Source organism: Euprymna scolopes, chromosome 14 (assembly GCF_053919585.1).
Source record: "Euprymna scolopes isolate OS-2025 chromosome 14, ASM5391958v1, whole genome shotgun sequence".
In the NCBI taxonomy this organism is placed as follows: Eukaryota; Metazoa; Mollusca; class Cephalopoda; order Sepiida; family Sepiolidae; genus Euprymna; species Euprymna scolopes.
The window spans coordinates 142,894,447-142,913,055 of record NC_136495.1 but is presented as its reverse complement, the minus strand read 5'-3'; positions in this window follow the sequence as shown (position 1 = coordinate 142,913,055).

Genomic DNA, 18,609 nt, shown 5'->3' with positions numbered 1-18,609 from the left:
TCGACAACTGTTTGGTATATTGTATCTCTTATTATCTCGCAATCCCAATCTGAAAACTCCACCTGGCTAAACGCAGATTTCAAGGAAGTCCGCACGACTGAACCCTTCAATTTAGAGATATTAATACAACTAAGCCCTTTGACTCCATTGAACAATTTTTTCTTACGTGAAAGTCGTGAACGGCTGGAACTCGACCATACTACTGGTATTACTTCCCTTTTATGATAATTTGGTTATGGTGTAATGTTATTTGTGCTAGGTGCGTTCTCAACCAATCGTCTCACAATACCACTCCCCAAGTCTGGAGTAATAAATAACCTGGACGAAGCTTTCACCTGCTTCATTTGTAAGGAGCAAATGCGATATACATTATACTGGCATTTTTTGCGAGAGTATATTTTAGGTTAGAAAGGATTAGTTCCCTTTATGCGTTATTACCATTTCAACAACTGCTTGTTTGAAGAGCGAGACATATGATCCAGTGTCGGACGGTGCCTCTATCGTTCTCCCTTTTGTGTTAAATATGAACATCATTCTGTAACATTGTTTAAGGAGTTTAATTGTCCCGGGTATCTCTAGTATCGCGAGTTTTCTAAAGCGATTTTTCCTTCCTTTGGTGGACCAGTATAGGCCTACACTCACCGCCTATTGATCGCCATGATTTTTGCTGTCCATCCTTTTCTTTGAGAATTATCCTGTCCGTGTGTTTGACCTCTTTGGCCGTCTTCTGTGAGTGGGTTTCGGTTGTAATTTAGTCATTTATTTTCCTGTAGTCAGGTCTTTTAAGTTTTATTTATTGAAGACTATTATTCTCATCTTTCGTAGGTGTAGTTTCACGAATTTTCCGCCAACTAATCCCCTTGCTTGATCAGGTAGTAAGTACGACAGGATAGGAACTCCCAATCTCCTAACTGCATTCACGGCAATTACTGCCATTCATATTAGTTGTCTCACCCCGTTTTGGCCAAGTAAGCATCCGCCCGGCTTTTGGGTATGATTGGATCCGCTATCTTCCGAAAATTATCAACGAGGACAGCAGAGGTTCAATGTCTCTATCCACTGCGCCACGTCCCCGTAGGGCGATACAAGGTTGGATTTTTTTTGGTCTTGTAAATCCACGTTTATTTATAATATGATCTCCTATGATCGGTTCTGTACCGAATTAAATTGGAATTCATTATTGAGATGAGTATTATTTATTAATTTTTATTTATTGCGGAATATTACTCTCATCTTTGTTAGTTGTTGTAAGGTATTGCTTCACGACGTTTCGATCAAGTATTCCTCTCGCATACTCTATGTAGTAACCGCGTTGCAATAATGACTTCCAAGTAAGTAATATGTACACCACGTCATTTACTTATTTAGGTGAACATCGACGGACACGTTCTACTATGTTATGACTGAAACTATCTCGCTGCGATCTTGCCGCAGTTAACCCATACATCTTATGTCTTACAGCATTACAACTGCTGTAATGGTCGATTGTGAGTACACTAAATTTAGTTGGTCCCTGATGAGTGTAAACTATATAATTTAAAAAAAGCTACGCTTCATGATAACCTGATCCTCTATTTGGCTATATGGGAGTCACTTTGTCTTGCAGCAGACAAGACCTTAAATAATGTTGCCGGATTTGATTTGACCACACCCTCCTTGATAAAAGGGTTACTTAACGCATTTATGAACAATTTAGCAAAGTGTACTTGCACAGCTGAACTTTCTCTCATTCCTACGTCCCTTCATGCTAACTTAGCAATTTGTTCATCCTACTTGTTAAGTCTGCGAGTACCTCTCTCACATCTTGTTTTATTCTTATTAGACGCTGAGTAGCGTCGGTAGCATTTGAGAACTCGTCATACTAGGTTGCTACTTGATCCAGCAGATGCTTACTGGTGTAGTTCGGATGATCATAAAAAAATTCCTCGATTATTTCCGATACAAGACTGTCCGTAAAATCGTATTCAAGGTTTCCTAGATCTGGGTCTGTTAGCGAGTAGCACGGCTCTTTCTTTCTCATACTAACCATAACTTAAAGTTAGACGGGTTGGAATCTTCGATCAACCTTTGCGAACCCGGTTAAATGGGGTTTATTAGTGTTTTTCTTTTTGTAATTTCTCCCTCTCTCTCCTCTCTCTCTCTCTCTCTAACCTGCTGTTTACACACAAAAACTCTATAAATAATTTTACAAATTGTTAAAACCAATAAATGTGCAATATAACAAAGAGAGCAGTGTAAATAGTTGCATACCTTAGCTTTCCTAGAGTTTTATTGCGTCTTCATTTTCTTCAGTAGATGCGGAGTTAAACTTGCTGTTTTGGCGGGCGTTTTCCAGGTGTGTGTTACCGTGGATATTATTTTCTTGGGTTGTTTTTTTCTGTGGATTTATTCTCAGAAGTTCTGGTTTTCAGTTACCATTGCAACAATATTCGTGATTGTTTGAAACTTCATATGCTGAGCTCATTCCTGAATTTAAATAGATTCTACTTTTTTCATGGCTTTCTGCCTAATAAAACTTTCATTCCATGTAAAGATTTATTTTAAACTTAAACGTGACAGTCGTACATGCAGATTTTGATTTTCATACATATTATATGGCCGAATCTTGCATAGGTTACTTGAATTCAATCAGCACGTGTAGTGATATGTATTTTATTTTAAACAGAAATATTACATGTTTCTTAGATGTTCCTTAACAGTGATATGGTCTGAAAAATTAGACGTATGTAAAAATGTCCAATTGTTTTTGCTTAACACTCATAATAACTTTCTACAGGGTTAATGGGTGCATGATCATTTCTTTATTTTTCATACTGAAGCGTTGTTTTTTTTTTTGTCGGTGACTCAGTACACGTGCGTTAATTATTTTTAGACGGTACAAACGAAACTCTATTATTTTTTCTAAAGTAATTAAGTTTTTAATGGCGATAATAATCAGAGGGGCTAAGAAAACTTGTTGTCGGGTAATAAAACGGAGGTGGATTTCCGCATATTCTTGCACGCTGCACCTGGTACTTTAAATAATATAACTTAAAATAACCTCTGTTAACAAAAATAGTTCGGCACATCTCAGGAATTAAAACATCTTTGATAAACAATATCTAATTATAAAAGGTATATATGAATGCATTTCTCGATAGGCATATATACAACGTGTGTGAAATATAATTACAAAGATGCTAGATCACTTATCTAAATAAATATATATGACGGCAGCTTTATTTGCACATAGCATAACGTTTTCTATACATATGGTAATTACAATACTTTTAATAATATTATCAGTACTCGGTTGTTTACATCAGATATTTACGACTGAACTGTAATATTTCACATAAAGTATAGGGTTTAATGTGATTTAATCCGACACTGAGAAAATCACCTCTGTGTTCTGTATAGTTATACATTTGGTTTTACATAGTATATTTTTTCCAAAAATAAATATGAAAGAACATGATTTACCAGATATTAGTTAATAAAATATTATCTAAGGAAAATATAATAATTAAAGGACTACCGGAACATGAATAATTTACCGTTTAATAATTAACAAATAACGGTGAAAGCATTGTTAAAATACCGACTAAGTTAAAGGAGCAATAGGAAGAATTAAATAATTACAGACTAGCGGGACTTGTGGAAATTCCACAGCCGACCTTTACATATGCAATATATTAATGTTGATACTCTCTGGATATTCAGCGTAAATGGTAACGCCCTGATATTATTGTACCTATTTACTATGCCTCCCCACGGGACAGAGTTAGACACCAGGGTCGTTTTTTAACGTGGAGAAAAGGTACAAAAATAAAAATTGTCTCAGTCGTGAAGGATTTCTCCTCCACCGAAAGAGAACAAGAAATAGAAGTGCAGCATCTGAAGAACAGATACTACACTGATATTATTGTAGCTATGTTGTTTAAACTGCAGATGCTAGTATGGACGGCTCGAATATCCTTGTCCTAGATTACGCATAAATATTAAATTAACATCAGCGGATTTCTGTATATTTTATTGTAGAGTTAATTTTCTATCGATTTTTTCATAAGTTTGTGATTTCACAAAAATATATCTATATGATTGGGTGCATTAGATTGAATCGAAATCGAAACCTAACCTGGGTTCCCTCAGCTATAATCAAATGCAAAACCAAAACTTATGAAGACTACTAAGTAACATTATTCATAAAACTTGATTGAGTTCCATCAGCTTCAATCGGAAGCGAAACCAACACATATAAAGAATTATCGGTAAAATTATTCATTGTTTTACAAAGGACACCATTTTCAAGGGCCAACAGACACTAGAAGATAAGGTTCTCTAAGTATTCATTTTCAAAGGAAACGACCCGTACTCTATTTGATAAATTTGATTACGTAAGGGGATGGGTTGTCCAAATGTTTTTTTCTCGTTGGACTTGAAGACAAGCACATTTTAGTCGGTTCTAAAGCAGGAAATAGAACAGAGTTCGACAGGCGTGCAGTTCTAAGAAAGGAACTTTGTTCATGGAATCTACGATTAAGTTTAAATACAGATAGAGGGTAAGGGGAATTATTGACAGTGCTTTCAGTTAGACGTGTGTTTTTCATGAAACTCAGTTCATCCCGGACCATAGATTGGAGCTCAGACGAGCATTTGCTATAGAAACAACGGCAAAGGACAGAGGTGCACGAAGTGTCATCCGGCGAATAATGTTATCAGGGAAGAGAAAAAGTCATCCCCCACTAGGTTACGAAGTCTATTTGATTTTTTTCAAGAAAGGATTAGTGGCCTCAAGCAGCACCTTTACAGATGTGGCAATAGTTTTCCGACCTTGGGCGTACTTAGTTCATATACAGGTAGAGAATTGCACCAGCATTGATATACCAATTGGGCGGTAGAAAAATCCCCTATTGTTCCAGCAGCCCTGGACACAGATTTGATGTATGCGTTCTATCTCAGATCAGGACTAAAGGTCAGAACTAGAAGTTTGTCAAAACATGGAACATCCTCAAAACGAGAACCGTCCATTAATTTATTTTCCATAGTCTTATTTTCTTCTAAACCAAATCTGATGATCCAATCTCATCTACGAAGGTATTCTTATTCTGCAAGTTTTCGTTGTTAGCATTATACATCAAATAATAGATTGGAAATCTTTAACAGTGAAAGGAAGTTAGCAGCACAGTTATGCGTTTGATTTTGAAATAGGTTCAGAAATCCTCGAAATATATGAAGAGTTGATCAGTGAATAAACGAGTAAATAAACAAACAATTATATAGTATGCTCTGGAATTTGACCTATAAGAAATAAATAAAGGTGTCGTTGAACAGTAACAAATGATATTAATACCCTTAGTAATAATTCTGTCCTGTGTTATGATAGGAAATAGCCCTTGTACACTTGTTCGTGTGTGTAAATTTCTTTTTGGATATTTTTACTGTTGAACCCCAGTATACGGTTTTCCAGGAAAATTTTTAGCTTACGATGTGGAATACGTTTTTTTCCGTCTCATGTTTTCGGCATTTGCCCCGCCTTACAGTGTTATATATAATGTTCTTTTATTATATACATGTATATTATATACGATACTATATTTTGTTATTAATTTTTAATATGCACTGATGCAAATTCTTTAAAGACTCCCGCCATGAAGTGATTTTACCCTACGATCCCAAGCCAGAACTGATTAATGCCCTATCCCAGGACTCTACTGTATATCAATTCTAGTGTTAATTTGTTCTTTAATGATCCGTTTATATCTTTTTAAACTGTTACAATTTGCTAGAAGTAGAAATTCTATAAATATACACATACCCATTCAATTTAGCTATTAAAGCCCCTTAAGAGAAGTGAAGTCTATCTTCTAAAGTGAAACCCCTAAGGAAATATCACTGCAAATAGTGCGAAATATTGACGCGTGTCAGTATTATCGTCCAGATTTTAGAAGTCATGGTCAGCATTAGTTAACAAAACTCGAACGGATATCTGAGTATCACAGTGTTTAGTCCGAAATGCCTTAAGGCTAAAAATCACATTATCAAGAAACCTACTTACAAAAGTACTTAGAAAATACAACAAAAGAAATCAATTACTGAGTTCATAGTTTTGTTTTTGATTTGAAGTGAACTGTGTGTGATTGAGAATAGGAGAAATTGACAGAAACAGAGATAGAGGAAGAGAATTAGAAATCCTACGGCAACGTTGGAAAGACAAATACTAGCACATTGTCTTATTAATATTTAACTCATCTTTAAAGAAAACATTTACATAAATTATGTGTGTAATTTTGCAATGCATTTAAACTTATATCAAAAGAGGAACAGTTGAGTCCGAAATTTATCAGGATTTAATGTTTCACTATTCCATATTTTACTGTCATCGATATCTGTGAAATGGTCGATTTTTTAATGAAATTGAAAACTGATCAGGACTGAGACCCACCGCGTTGCACCGTAGGGAAGCTTCACATGGCTTTCCGCAGTAACTTAGTCCATCATATACTTTAGTTAACACTGCACTGTAGAAAACCAAATGTTTATTTTATGAAATTATTTTTATAATGCGGTTTTAATTAAAGTTTAAAATAGCCTTTCTTCTTGGGTGGCCAAAATAGTTTAGTTTAAAATGCGACAGTTTGGTATCACTGTTATAATTTTCTCTAAAGAGAAACATTTATTCAAAATACTCCCGAATCATAGCAAAATATGCTGTTTATTTAAGATGCCAAACCCTTCTTCATTTGTGTAAAGCAAAATTTCTAAAATACACGAGCGATGTTTAGATTTATAAGGCGGTTAGTATAGTCAACGTAACATATTTCTTCTTTCGATTATATATATGTATATATATATATATATATATGTATATATCCATATATATATAACTGAAAGACATTTTAAAAAAGTAAATTTGTGTTATATTTTATAAGAATCTACCTAGCCGTCTAGTAATACCACTGCACATTTTAACATTTTAATGGGTTCCAAAAGACTCAGCTTAGGTCAGCGATCTAGTATGCCTTCTTCTCTTTGGTAAAATTCATATAATTATCCATAAACAATTCCAATTAGAGGGGAAACTTTCCAGAGAGGATGCATATTTCATAATATACTCTACAAAAAATATGAAAAAAACAAGTAAATCCCTACATAAAAGTTTAAAAATTATAAACTAACTATAAAGGTCGACCCGGAAAAAATAGTAATGGCCTAGACGTAATATTCAACCTTACAAACTCTGCTTTTGAACCTTATCATAAGCCAAAACATTCTATATAATATGCCCTATATAAATCAAGAACTTCTAAGTTAATATAAAATTCAAGTCTCTTATTTATCCTTAAGAATATCTAAATTGCCTTCCAACAAATCTATATTTAACAAAAGCACAAAATTAACCTAGCAAATGCTTAATAACTTATTATATAGCGATGTCAACCGAAAAAAAGATTACAAACAATAATACAACTATAATGCAAACCCTAAATAAACCACGTGCATCAGGCATTAACACACATAAATCCTTACACCAATGTCAGAAAACATAGAAACGGACATTGAGATACCCTGTAAATTCTTCCTCCATACTCTAAAAATATTAAAACAAAAACAGCCAGAGAATTTTTCAAAATATAAGCAAATAACTGCAAAGCACTCCATGGATACAGTAAAATACTTAACAAAAATACTATCAAACAATTTTACTCAGCAAAGTCAAATTTAAATCAGCAAATAATTAGTAACAATAATAATAAAAAATGTAAAAAATGTTAAAAATATACACGCTATCACAAATCTCACTGAAGAAACAAAAACACTTGTCCTTCACAGGGTACCTTTTAAAATGACTGCGTAGTTTACAGCTGCATAGCAACACAAACCACAAATATAAATTCTAATAATAGCAAACCATATTAATCGTTGGACGCAGATTAATACCAAAACAAGACTAAAAAAATAACATCACCCCCAGTAACCCATCAAGCACGTAAGAACATCTAAACCTCTTGCATAACAACACCACTATTTATCAAACTAAAAAAATATGTATTACAAATCTATAAAAGAAAATGCCATATACTTCGGATCTAATTCTGGATCTATAAAACACAGAATCTCCACACGTAAACATTCTTTCCAAAAAGATCATTAAGAAAGCAAACATTATATATTTGACATATCAAGGACAGTAATATCCGTTTTAACAAAAAATGGAAAATATTAGACCCATTTGAAACATATAAAGTCGGGGATAAATTATGCAATCTTTGTAGATTTGAATATCGGGCTATATTAAAATTAAATGGCAATAAATCAACAGATGTAAATGAAAAGATGAAATGTTATCAGGGTAGACTGAGAAATGATTGATGAAGTTATTCAGATTTAAACCGCCATAAAGAAATATTATTAATTTGATCATTAGTATTATCATTATTTGTAGTAGTATTTAACTTTATTGCACATATTATTAATAGTATTACTTTTATTATTATAATTTATAATTATACATTAATATATTTATATTTTTTTGCATATTATTAATATTATTTTATTTTAATAATCATAAGTATTACCATTACACTAACTAAATAATTAAGCCCTAAAATTATTACGAATATATTGGGCACTAATTTTAAATTCTCTCCTTAATGTAATGTAATTTTTTCGTATTATTTTTCCAAATATTGCAGTCATCCTGCATTGAATTTATAGGTACACACCAGACATTAACTCGACTTAAAGTTGCATGAATCCAGCGTTTTTTTTTATTAAAAAAAATACCCGTAAATATCGTGTTCAACCAATCGAACCAAAACACGCAAGTATACACAAAAAACATTACTGAACAATTTTAAAAAATTCTAATGAATATCAATAAAGTATTTTAAGAAATGTGCTTTTCTAATTTTTTATTTTTTTATTTAAACCTTATTTGTTTATCTTCGTATATTGTATCTTCATTATCAGCATAAAACTCGTTCTCATGTTTAAATAATTTTTATCAACTTAAGTCATTTGTAGTAATGCTACTTTTATTTTGCTGTACTATCCCCCCGTTCTTTGTGCTGATGAGGAGATGAACATTCGAGTACAATTATTTTATCTTAATTTTGTAAATTGTAAATAAAATGAATATCGTTTCCGAAACGACAGGACACTCAGATTGATTTTTTGTATGTTCTTTTTAAAACTGTTTTAACTTTTATAATTATTTATGTATATAATCAATATTAATATCAATATAGGAGATATATACCTAATGAGTTTATTATATATCAAAAGTATTACTTTCATTTAATGACAAATTAAAATAATGTTTCCTCTTTAGTCTCGAGGTCTAAATTCCCTACAAAAAGTCACATATATATATATATATATATATATATATATATATATATATAAAAATATATATATATATATAATCTAAAATGAAATATTTTCAAAACTCTTACACTACCAGTATCACTAGTAATGAGTCAATTTTTTTCGATAAAATTGAATCCGAAAATGTTGATTTTTTTTTTTGATGTATACTTTACATGAAATTAATTTAGAGATTCATAGGATCCATATCGAAATAAGTTTCAATTAAATGGTTTTATTAACTTTCGTGTTTTATTGTTTTCATCTGGAACTTCTTGTTTCTATTATTGTTGATTATTTTGTACGTAAAGGTATTTTGTCTTGTATTCATTGCGGAATATATTCTGATGACTTCAAACGGTTTCAATTATTTATAAGTTTCTGATGCTGGTTTAAGATCATACATAAATGCAGGCAATAATACATAAGACTAACATTACTATATTGCAATCTCAACACTTATATTACACTAGCGAGGGGTACCCGGCGTTGCCTGGGTGTTTGTAGGGGTGTGTGGTGTTAAATAAAAAAGAAGCCGGGGGGGGGGTAGGATCGAAGCCGAACCCCTGAGGTGAAGTTTGAGAATAAAATCGGCCAGCCAGAAGTGAAAGATGTTTGAAAGTCGTCGAGCGTTACGACGACGACAATGACGATGTAAGTATTGTTATAAGCGAAGTAAGATAAGAAAACGTTTTAATTAAGCGGGGGGGGGGGGGTTAAAACACAAAAAAATAACGTTAGGAAAACGAACGTTACGTGAAAAACGGCTTAAATAATACAGGGTTCAATATTTCAATTAAAATATCGAAAACAAAACACATCTCACTCCACGATTCGAACCCGAAACGTTTAGATAAGGAACCAAGCCCTTAACTACCTGCGCTAAAGCGGCGTATATAAAGTCTGTTCGGTTTATCAACTATTTAAAGTAAATCAAGTCACGATGTCATGACGTCATCTGACGCATGCGTTGTTGACCCTCCCCCCTGTCGAATCTGTCTAGACATCTCTCTCTCTCTCTCTCTCTCTCTCTCTCTCTCTCTCTCTCTCTCTCACTTCGTCTGCCTTACTCTAAAGACTGGAAAATGGCGTCTGGCTGTTTTCATTTTAAAAAAAAACTTCGATATAAATATTTTTTGTAAGCGTATTTTTTTTTTTTTACTTCACTTTTTTTTTACTTTATTTTTTGTTTAACTATCGTATCTACCTATTTTGATAGTGGTAATAACTTTGGTAACTTTTCCATAGCGTAGAAGTTCATAGTTTAGCTTTAATTTTTTTATCGATAACAACATTTTTAAATTGTAAATTCCGACGGCCATTAGAGGTTGCTGACGTCAAGATCACGTGACATAACTCAGCGGGTTTTAAATACAAGTTGACCCAAAATTAACGGGCGCGCGTATACTTTATGTATAAGAGTTGCCGGCCGTATTTTTGGGGGCAGTTTTAAATCGATTTAAAAATATGTAATGCTTAATATTTAAATGTCACTTTTGCCCCCCCTCTTGCAGAAAATCGATCAGTTGACGCACTTCTGGTTGTCACTTTGGGCCGATTTTTCGATATTTCTCGTGCGGAAGGTGGGGCTTTCATATGACATCAGGTTTGGAAATTTTTGTTGTGTCTGTCGAACGTTTTTAGCAGACACACAAATATACATACATACATACATACAAACACTCACACACACATACATTTTCGCTTTTATATATATATATATATATATATATATATATATATATATATATATAAATATTTATGTAGAAAATATTTAACATATTCTTTAAAGCTATGAAAATATTCCCTTATTTAATATGATTGGTTGGTTGTTTTACAGCAAATCTACCCTTTTCAGTTTTTTAAAATACCGAATCCAGTGCTTTTGAAGTATTTTTTTCTAATTTTATATTTGTTATTTTCAAGTCGGTTTCTATTCATCCCATAGATTGTCCACTGACAGGGTTAGAGTTGACCTGTAAGCAAGGTCAATTACGGGTTAGCTTTACACTACACAAAACCGGTAAACTGGGGAACTTACCATCGAATATAGTTTATGCTCATATCAAGGACCTTATGAAATTGTAGGTTGTCTGAAGTAGAGTGGAATTTTTCATCTGTGAAAACATCATTGATATACATCTCAACATGAGAATAATAATAAAAATACAACACTGAAATTGTATGTGTTACTGAACCTGGGCAATGTTGATTGGAGGGTAATATAGAATTTTTAAAATAATGTGAAATTAGTTATCTCCAAATTTTGTTTTAGAAAATATAAAATCAGGTATGTATATTCAGATATAGAAATTAATTAAATATTATATTTGTGTATTCTACTCGCGAATATGTTCTTCTTAGGATCTCATATTTTCTGTTTGCTGAGAAAATGTAAAATTGTTAAATAATAAAAGACACTACCTATTTTGTCTATTAACATCACCTCCATTCCTAATAATAATTTTTATTTGTTTATTGGTTGGATGTGAATTATTCACGTATAATATGATATATCTATATATATCTATAAAAGTGAACGTGTATGTCTGTCTGTCTGTCTGTCTGTGTCTGTATATATTTCTCTACACAATAACTCTGTAAGTTTTTTTCTTCAGACTCGAAATATGATATACAGGGTACTGAGATTTTGGAAATCGATATGATCGGTGTTGGGCCAGAAAATTCGCGATTAAGGGGTCAAACTTCAAAGATTTTACCTTTGAGAACTCTATCAACCTTCTCCGACAATTTTGGGTCTACACACTTGAAATTTTAGATATAGATTCCTTGGGCATGGATCTAACTTAATAACTTGATTTGAGCCTAAAACAATACATTTTAACAAGTCATAATAGGGGCAAATTTAAACAAAAATTGACCTCTGCGGTCTCTTCCAAATTACTCAGACAATTTCTGGTCTAAATATTTGAACTTTTACATAAAGGGTATTCAGAGATAGGGCAAGCTTTTTCATCAGTTTGGGTCGAAAATTTTTGTTACCAATATATGAATACATGTATGTATGTCTGTTTGCATGTCTGCCTTAAACTTTCAAAAGAGGCGTAGATTTTAGCAAGATATCGTTTAAAAGTTCGACCCTTCATACGACAAATATCGGAAAATTGGCTAAAAACATTAATATCTTCCCTTTCAACTAGGCACGTATCTACAGGGTGGTCACATTTTCCCCCGATATTTTTGAAATGTATCCTCTCTTTTTGAATGTCTAGCCTTATTTTTTTTAAATACTGTCGTTAAACGTTAGGTTTTACCCCGTTATTTTCTTCTTTTGCGGTACGGGTTCGAGCCTGCCTTCCTACTACCACTTCTTTTTTCTTGGTCAACATACATATCCAAACACCCGGGCATTGCCAGGCGCCGATGCTAGTATATATATATATATATATATATATATATATATATATATATATATATATATATATATATGTGTGTGTGTGTGCGTATATATATATATATAGATAGATAGATAGATAGATATAGATATATACCATATGTATTTTCCGGTTAAGTTAATATTTTCCATGATTTTCTTTTAATTCCTATTTATTAGAAATTCAAACTATGTTCTACTGCTAAGACGTCGAAGTTGTTTCATTGTTGATGTTAATTTGGCGCTCGCTTTAATTTGTTTAAATTAATTACTAATATTTATTTATAATCGTCCATATTAAAACACAATGACATTGCCTGATATTTTTATACCGCACGAAATGAATTATTTGCGTGTAATAATGGAAGTCAACGGCAGCAAAATCTGTGTGTATTAAACATTTAAAAATAAATCTATATTCGCATGTGTTTATCACAGCAGATTTGATTACAATAATGGGTAGATTCTTGCAAGAGCACGTTTTATTATAATATGTCCGGTTTTCTCTTATATGTAGTATAGTTTTTAACAAATTTCACTATTTTTCTAATTGAAGTAAAATTCCAAAATGTTCTGTAAATTGTTTTTTATTTTTTTATTTTTCTGTTTATTTACCTTTTCACCCCAAACAAGGCACATTGCCACTTTGGTGTAGGGTGCTACTATCAGGGTAACAACTACTGGGGAACTATGTTGGGATTTTGGCAGCAAGCTGTTGGTTCACGTTACACTTGAACTTCTGCATGTCAGTATTTTAAGGGAAGCAGGTACCTGGAATGGATTACAGAGTCTAACGGTTCTGGGGAAGAAACAACTGGAGTAGAAAGATATTTACATCTAGGGATATATACTGTGTGGGGGTGGGATTTGGCTGCATGTCGGGTTTGCCGAAGGTGTCCCCATCGTGGGGGTACAAGTGTCTGCAGCTCGTCAGAACATTCACCATTAAAATACTTGTAGAACCGGCAGAGGGATGCAGCGTTTCGTCGATGGGACAGAGGCTGAAGCTTAGATGCCAGTTCAGGGCTTATCAGATTGGCGACTCTCTTTTGAACCTTGTCAGGAGCGAGAGACTAGTAGCAGATGCACCAGCCCAAATGTGATAACAATACTCCATGCATGGGCGAATGGTGGCCTTATAGAGGTACAGGATACTTTCAGGTGTCAGTAGTTTTCTAGCACGGTAGAGAGAGCCTACCTTTTTTGCAGCGACCCCGGCAATGTTTTCAATATAATTGTTCCAACTCATGTTTCCTGTGAACGTTAGGCCAAGCAGTTTGAAAGATGTACTCTCAGACAGGGAGTCACTGGCTATTGCTATTGGTGGCAGAGAACGGTTCTTGTAATTATTGAAGGCAACCAGTTTAGTCTTGGCAGTATTGAATGTGACCATCCATTTATGCCCCCATTCCACTACAGATTGGAGGCCATCCTCTAGTTTTTTTGCCATTTCTTTAGATATATGTTCATTTGTTTTCCTGTCATGCCTGTTATAGAGTGTGGTATCATCATATATATTTTTCTGAATATAACTGATCTTACATAAAGAAGCATATTTTCTCTTAAGATTAACTCATTTTCAGGACAAGTGATATCATTTAGGATCGACAGCGGTTAACACAATGAACCTATAATACTATAAATTGTAACTGTTTATGCTATTTAATAAAAAATAATGGAAATGCTGTTTACGTTTATCAGTTTTTCTTTTATCCAACTTGATTCAATAAAGGAAACCTACACTAATCATTTAATTTGAACTCGAACAATTCAGGAAGCTGAGTAGATTATTTTAATAGATAGCTTAATTTTAAGAGGAAAGTAAAGACCATGCTGAACATTCGTAAAATGTAAAAATATCAGGTAAAGTTTTGAATGCGTTTTAACATAAGATAATCTCATTTCAAACTACAGGCATTGATCAAAGATAAAGTCTTATATAATAGAGACATATATTGTTGGAAAAAAAACAAATAAGAAAGAACGTTTTCTCTTACTTCATATACATAACTAAAAGTTCATTATTTTTTTTAAGTTTAAACGGATCCGGTAATATGTGTCAAAAATCAACTGGATGTTGAACCCGGTTTCTTAAATGTTGTTAAACAGTTTGATGAAATAAGATAACAGAAGAAAATGTGATTAGCAGAAAATAATGAATCCCTTAAAGAATTTGTGTCGGTAATGTAAAAAAAAAATAATTTAAGAACAAAGACATCGATATTCTAGAAAGATTGTAAACAACTAGGTTTGAAAAACTACAATTGAAGAATGCCACAAATCGTGTCACGATGAATATTAAGTGTGTCATCTAGTAAGACAATATGCGACGTGCATTTTTCCTATGAAAGTAATTCTTTGTCCTAAAATCAGTCGTACGCAAATATTTCATTTTATTTTGATTTTAGCTTTTACTTATTTCATTCATATAAATTATACTTTTTTTTTAATTTATTAAAATGTTGCGATTTTTTGCATTTTTAGAAAAATCTTAAACCGTTTTATTTGTAAATGTAAATTATATTCTCTACAGCATAGATACTTATCTTTTCTTTTAAATAATATTTTATCAGTAAAATAATAATTCGAATGTTTAATAGATATTCAGTAATCACACTATAATTATCATATTATATAAAAAAAAAACTTCCATCTATTTGACAAATGCTGGAAAAGGTTTCCGATCTACGGATTACGATACGAGAATGTCTCATCAGATTTGTTTAATACACGTTACTAGAAGCATTTTACACATGAATACAATATACACAACAATGAATGTATTTTATTTTTCCTTAGAATAAACCCAACATCAGTACTGAACTATGCTATGCCGTTTAATTGTGATACGATCTGAGAAGAACATACATTAGATTATCAGTGAACAAAAACAAACGATGAACATCATTATTCTATTATTTTGTCATAACTGAGAAAGCTTTTACACACATGGCACATACACATTTATTTTGTCTTTACTATTAGCCTATGTATGATGTAAATTTTTAACGCAATTAAAAACACATTATTCATTATATTAAAATTCTATATTTCATGAAATGAGCAACAATATCACAGTTGCAACCATTTACAGTGGAAGTAGTTGCTATTTGCTCTCTAAATAAAAAAAAACACTCCTACTTCTCCCAGCCAACACCGGGAGATATTCTGCATTTTGTTCAGATATTGGGTTACAACATTATTATCTGGCTCATATACTTATATACATTACATAACCTTTCTTTTTTCCGATTAAAAAAAAAAAACATTATCCCTTTTCACATTCCACTGAATGTCAATGGCTGAGGACTGACTATTCGTTCATTCGGAAATGTACCAATTTTTCAATCATAGAAAATTGTTTTTCTAGTTTTGCATAGTAATTACAAAATATCTTATATTTTCCCCAAACCCTCTGAGTTTTTTAGAAGAAAGTATAAAACATGCTGCTATTGTGTCAAATAGTTTGAAAAAAAACGACAGGAGACAAGTTGATTCCAAATATTTCTCTTATGTTATATCTCTTCTCTTTGGTTCTTAACATAAAGTAAATTTCACAGTATATAAAACTTTATTTTTAATACTAAAGATATTCATAACCCTACCCCATTTCCAGAAGAGGGGAGATATAACACATGAGAACTATATTAAATTAGGTCTCCCCTTGCTGGCCAGAGGTTATATATATATATATATATATATATATATATATATATATATATATATATATATATATATATATACTAGAAACGTTATTGGTTAACTAAAATGCTCAACACATATAAAAACGAGAAACAACCACAGAATTCCCGCATACGCCTCGCGAATCCTATAGTGGATGAAACGCCGAATATTCAGTGTAGCTTAATCGCCATATATATTTTATAAATTACTAAATATATATATATATATATATATATATATATATATATATATATATATATATATATATGTGCGTGTGTATGTGTGCGCGCGCATGTGTTTGTGTGCGTGTGTGTGTATGGAGGCGCGTTACATCTGCTCAAATTTGTAGGTGATTAATTTATTTTAATTCTACATCTTCCGTATAGTTTTAAAAAAGAAAGTGGGGATATTTTACTCTCATTTTTCTCATAATTAGCTTCAAACAACTGTGATGGATTTATCTAATAGAGCTTACGTATATATAAAGTTAAATAAGTTATACCAATTATATCGGAAAAGAGAGATCGGAAGAAAACAGAGAGAAGCTCAGATAAAAATTTAAAAAGTAGATACATATATATATATATATATATATATATATATATATATATATATATATATATTAATGTAATAAATATATGTATTACTAGATATATTAAAACTGCAGCTATTTAGATGGACTAAGGTGGACATGAAAATTTATAGAGATTCAGACAAATTAAGAATATATAAGGATAGATCCGCAAATGTATAGTTCCATGAAGAATTTTCGTTGGCAAAGAAATGTTTAACGAACGGTACTTATTCAGATCAAACAAATTAATAATCGAATTGAATAATGATGATTGACAAAGAAAACACTGGTTGATATCATGTCTAAATTTCAATAGCAATATCATCAGGGAAGGATGACCATTCAATATCGACAGAATAGGAAGTCTCTCTCAAAACACAATTGCTGTTCTGATCATAGAAAATAAAACGGGTCACGCACGCGCAGTCACGTCCATGAAAGGAGCAGAAAAAATGGAGATTATGACATCATAGTGATTATCTGCAATTCAAGCCGTTTTTGAAGCGAGGTGTTGATAATCAAATACAGTTTATGATTGAAAATAATAATGTGATTATGCCACAAAAGTATCCATAAAAAATTGCAACACGCATACATGCACACAGGAGTGAATACGAAATTAACTTTGTTTCATAATATATTGACGCCAGATATTTATTGCCAGAATATATACATATATCCCGTATACACACTGTATGATATATTATATAGGTAATAAAAGCATGCTGTAAGAAATTCTACTTTCTATGTACTTGAATGTTAATTAAAAAGAAATTATATATATATATATATATATATATATATATATATATAATTTATACATTACTAACTAGCTCTACCTACGTATTGAACACTTTTGAAGTAAATACTTAAAGTGTACGCATTAATCTATACTTTCGTGTATTAATTTTATGTGAGTAAAAGAAGTAGTTATATATATATATATATATGCATATATATATACATATATATATATATATATATATATATATTGAGAGAGGGAGGAGAGAGAGAGAGATAAACCATATGTCCGAGGTGCCCTCAATGAATCCCACACATTTTCATATGGTAATATTCTTGAGAGTTGCTGCAATGAACTGTCCCAACAATTTCTGAAAGACCCATGGATGTTCACTTGTTTGAACGAGTCAATAAATCTCGTCACATCCTCTTTCATATCCTCAATTTTCTAATAATGGCAGACTGTTAGTGTGTTTGTTTTTTAGCTCAGGGAATAACAAAAGTCAGTGAGAACAACGTCTGGACTATAGGGAGGATGAGAAAATGTGTTTACGCTCACCTTAGTCAAGTAATTTTTTGACAAGGAGGGAGTTGAGGGCTGGATTCTTCGGACACACTTTGGACAACTAGTCTTTATATTCACTCCCTTGCAAATAATTTTGTGTGCAATTTCTATACTGACATCAAATGGTGTATTAATTCCTTCTATAAACACACGGCAATACTTATCCATCAAAGTCTTTATTTGGACAATCAGCTGTAGTGTTCCAACTTCCTTACTCCCTCCACCTTTTATAATTCCTCACAGAGTATCTGCCTTACTTGAATCTCTTACGCCACTCATAATGTGATGCTTGATTCAAGAAAG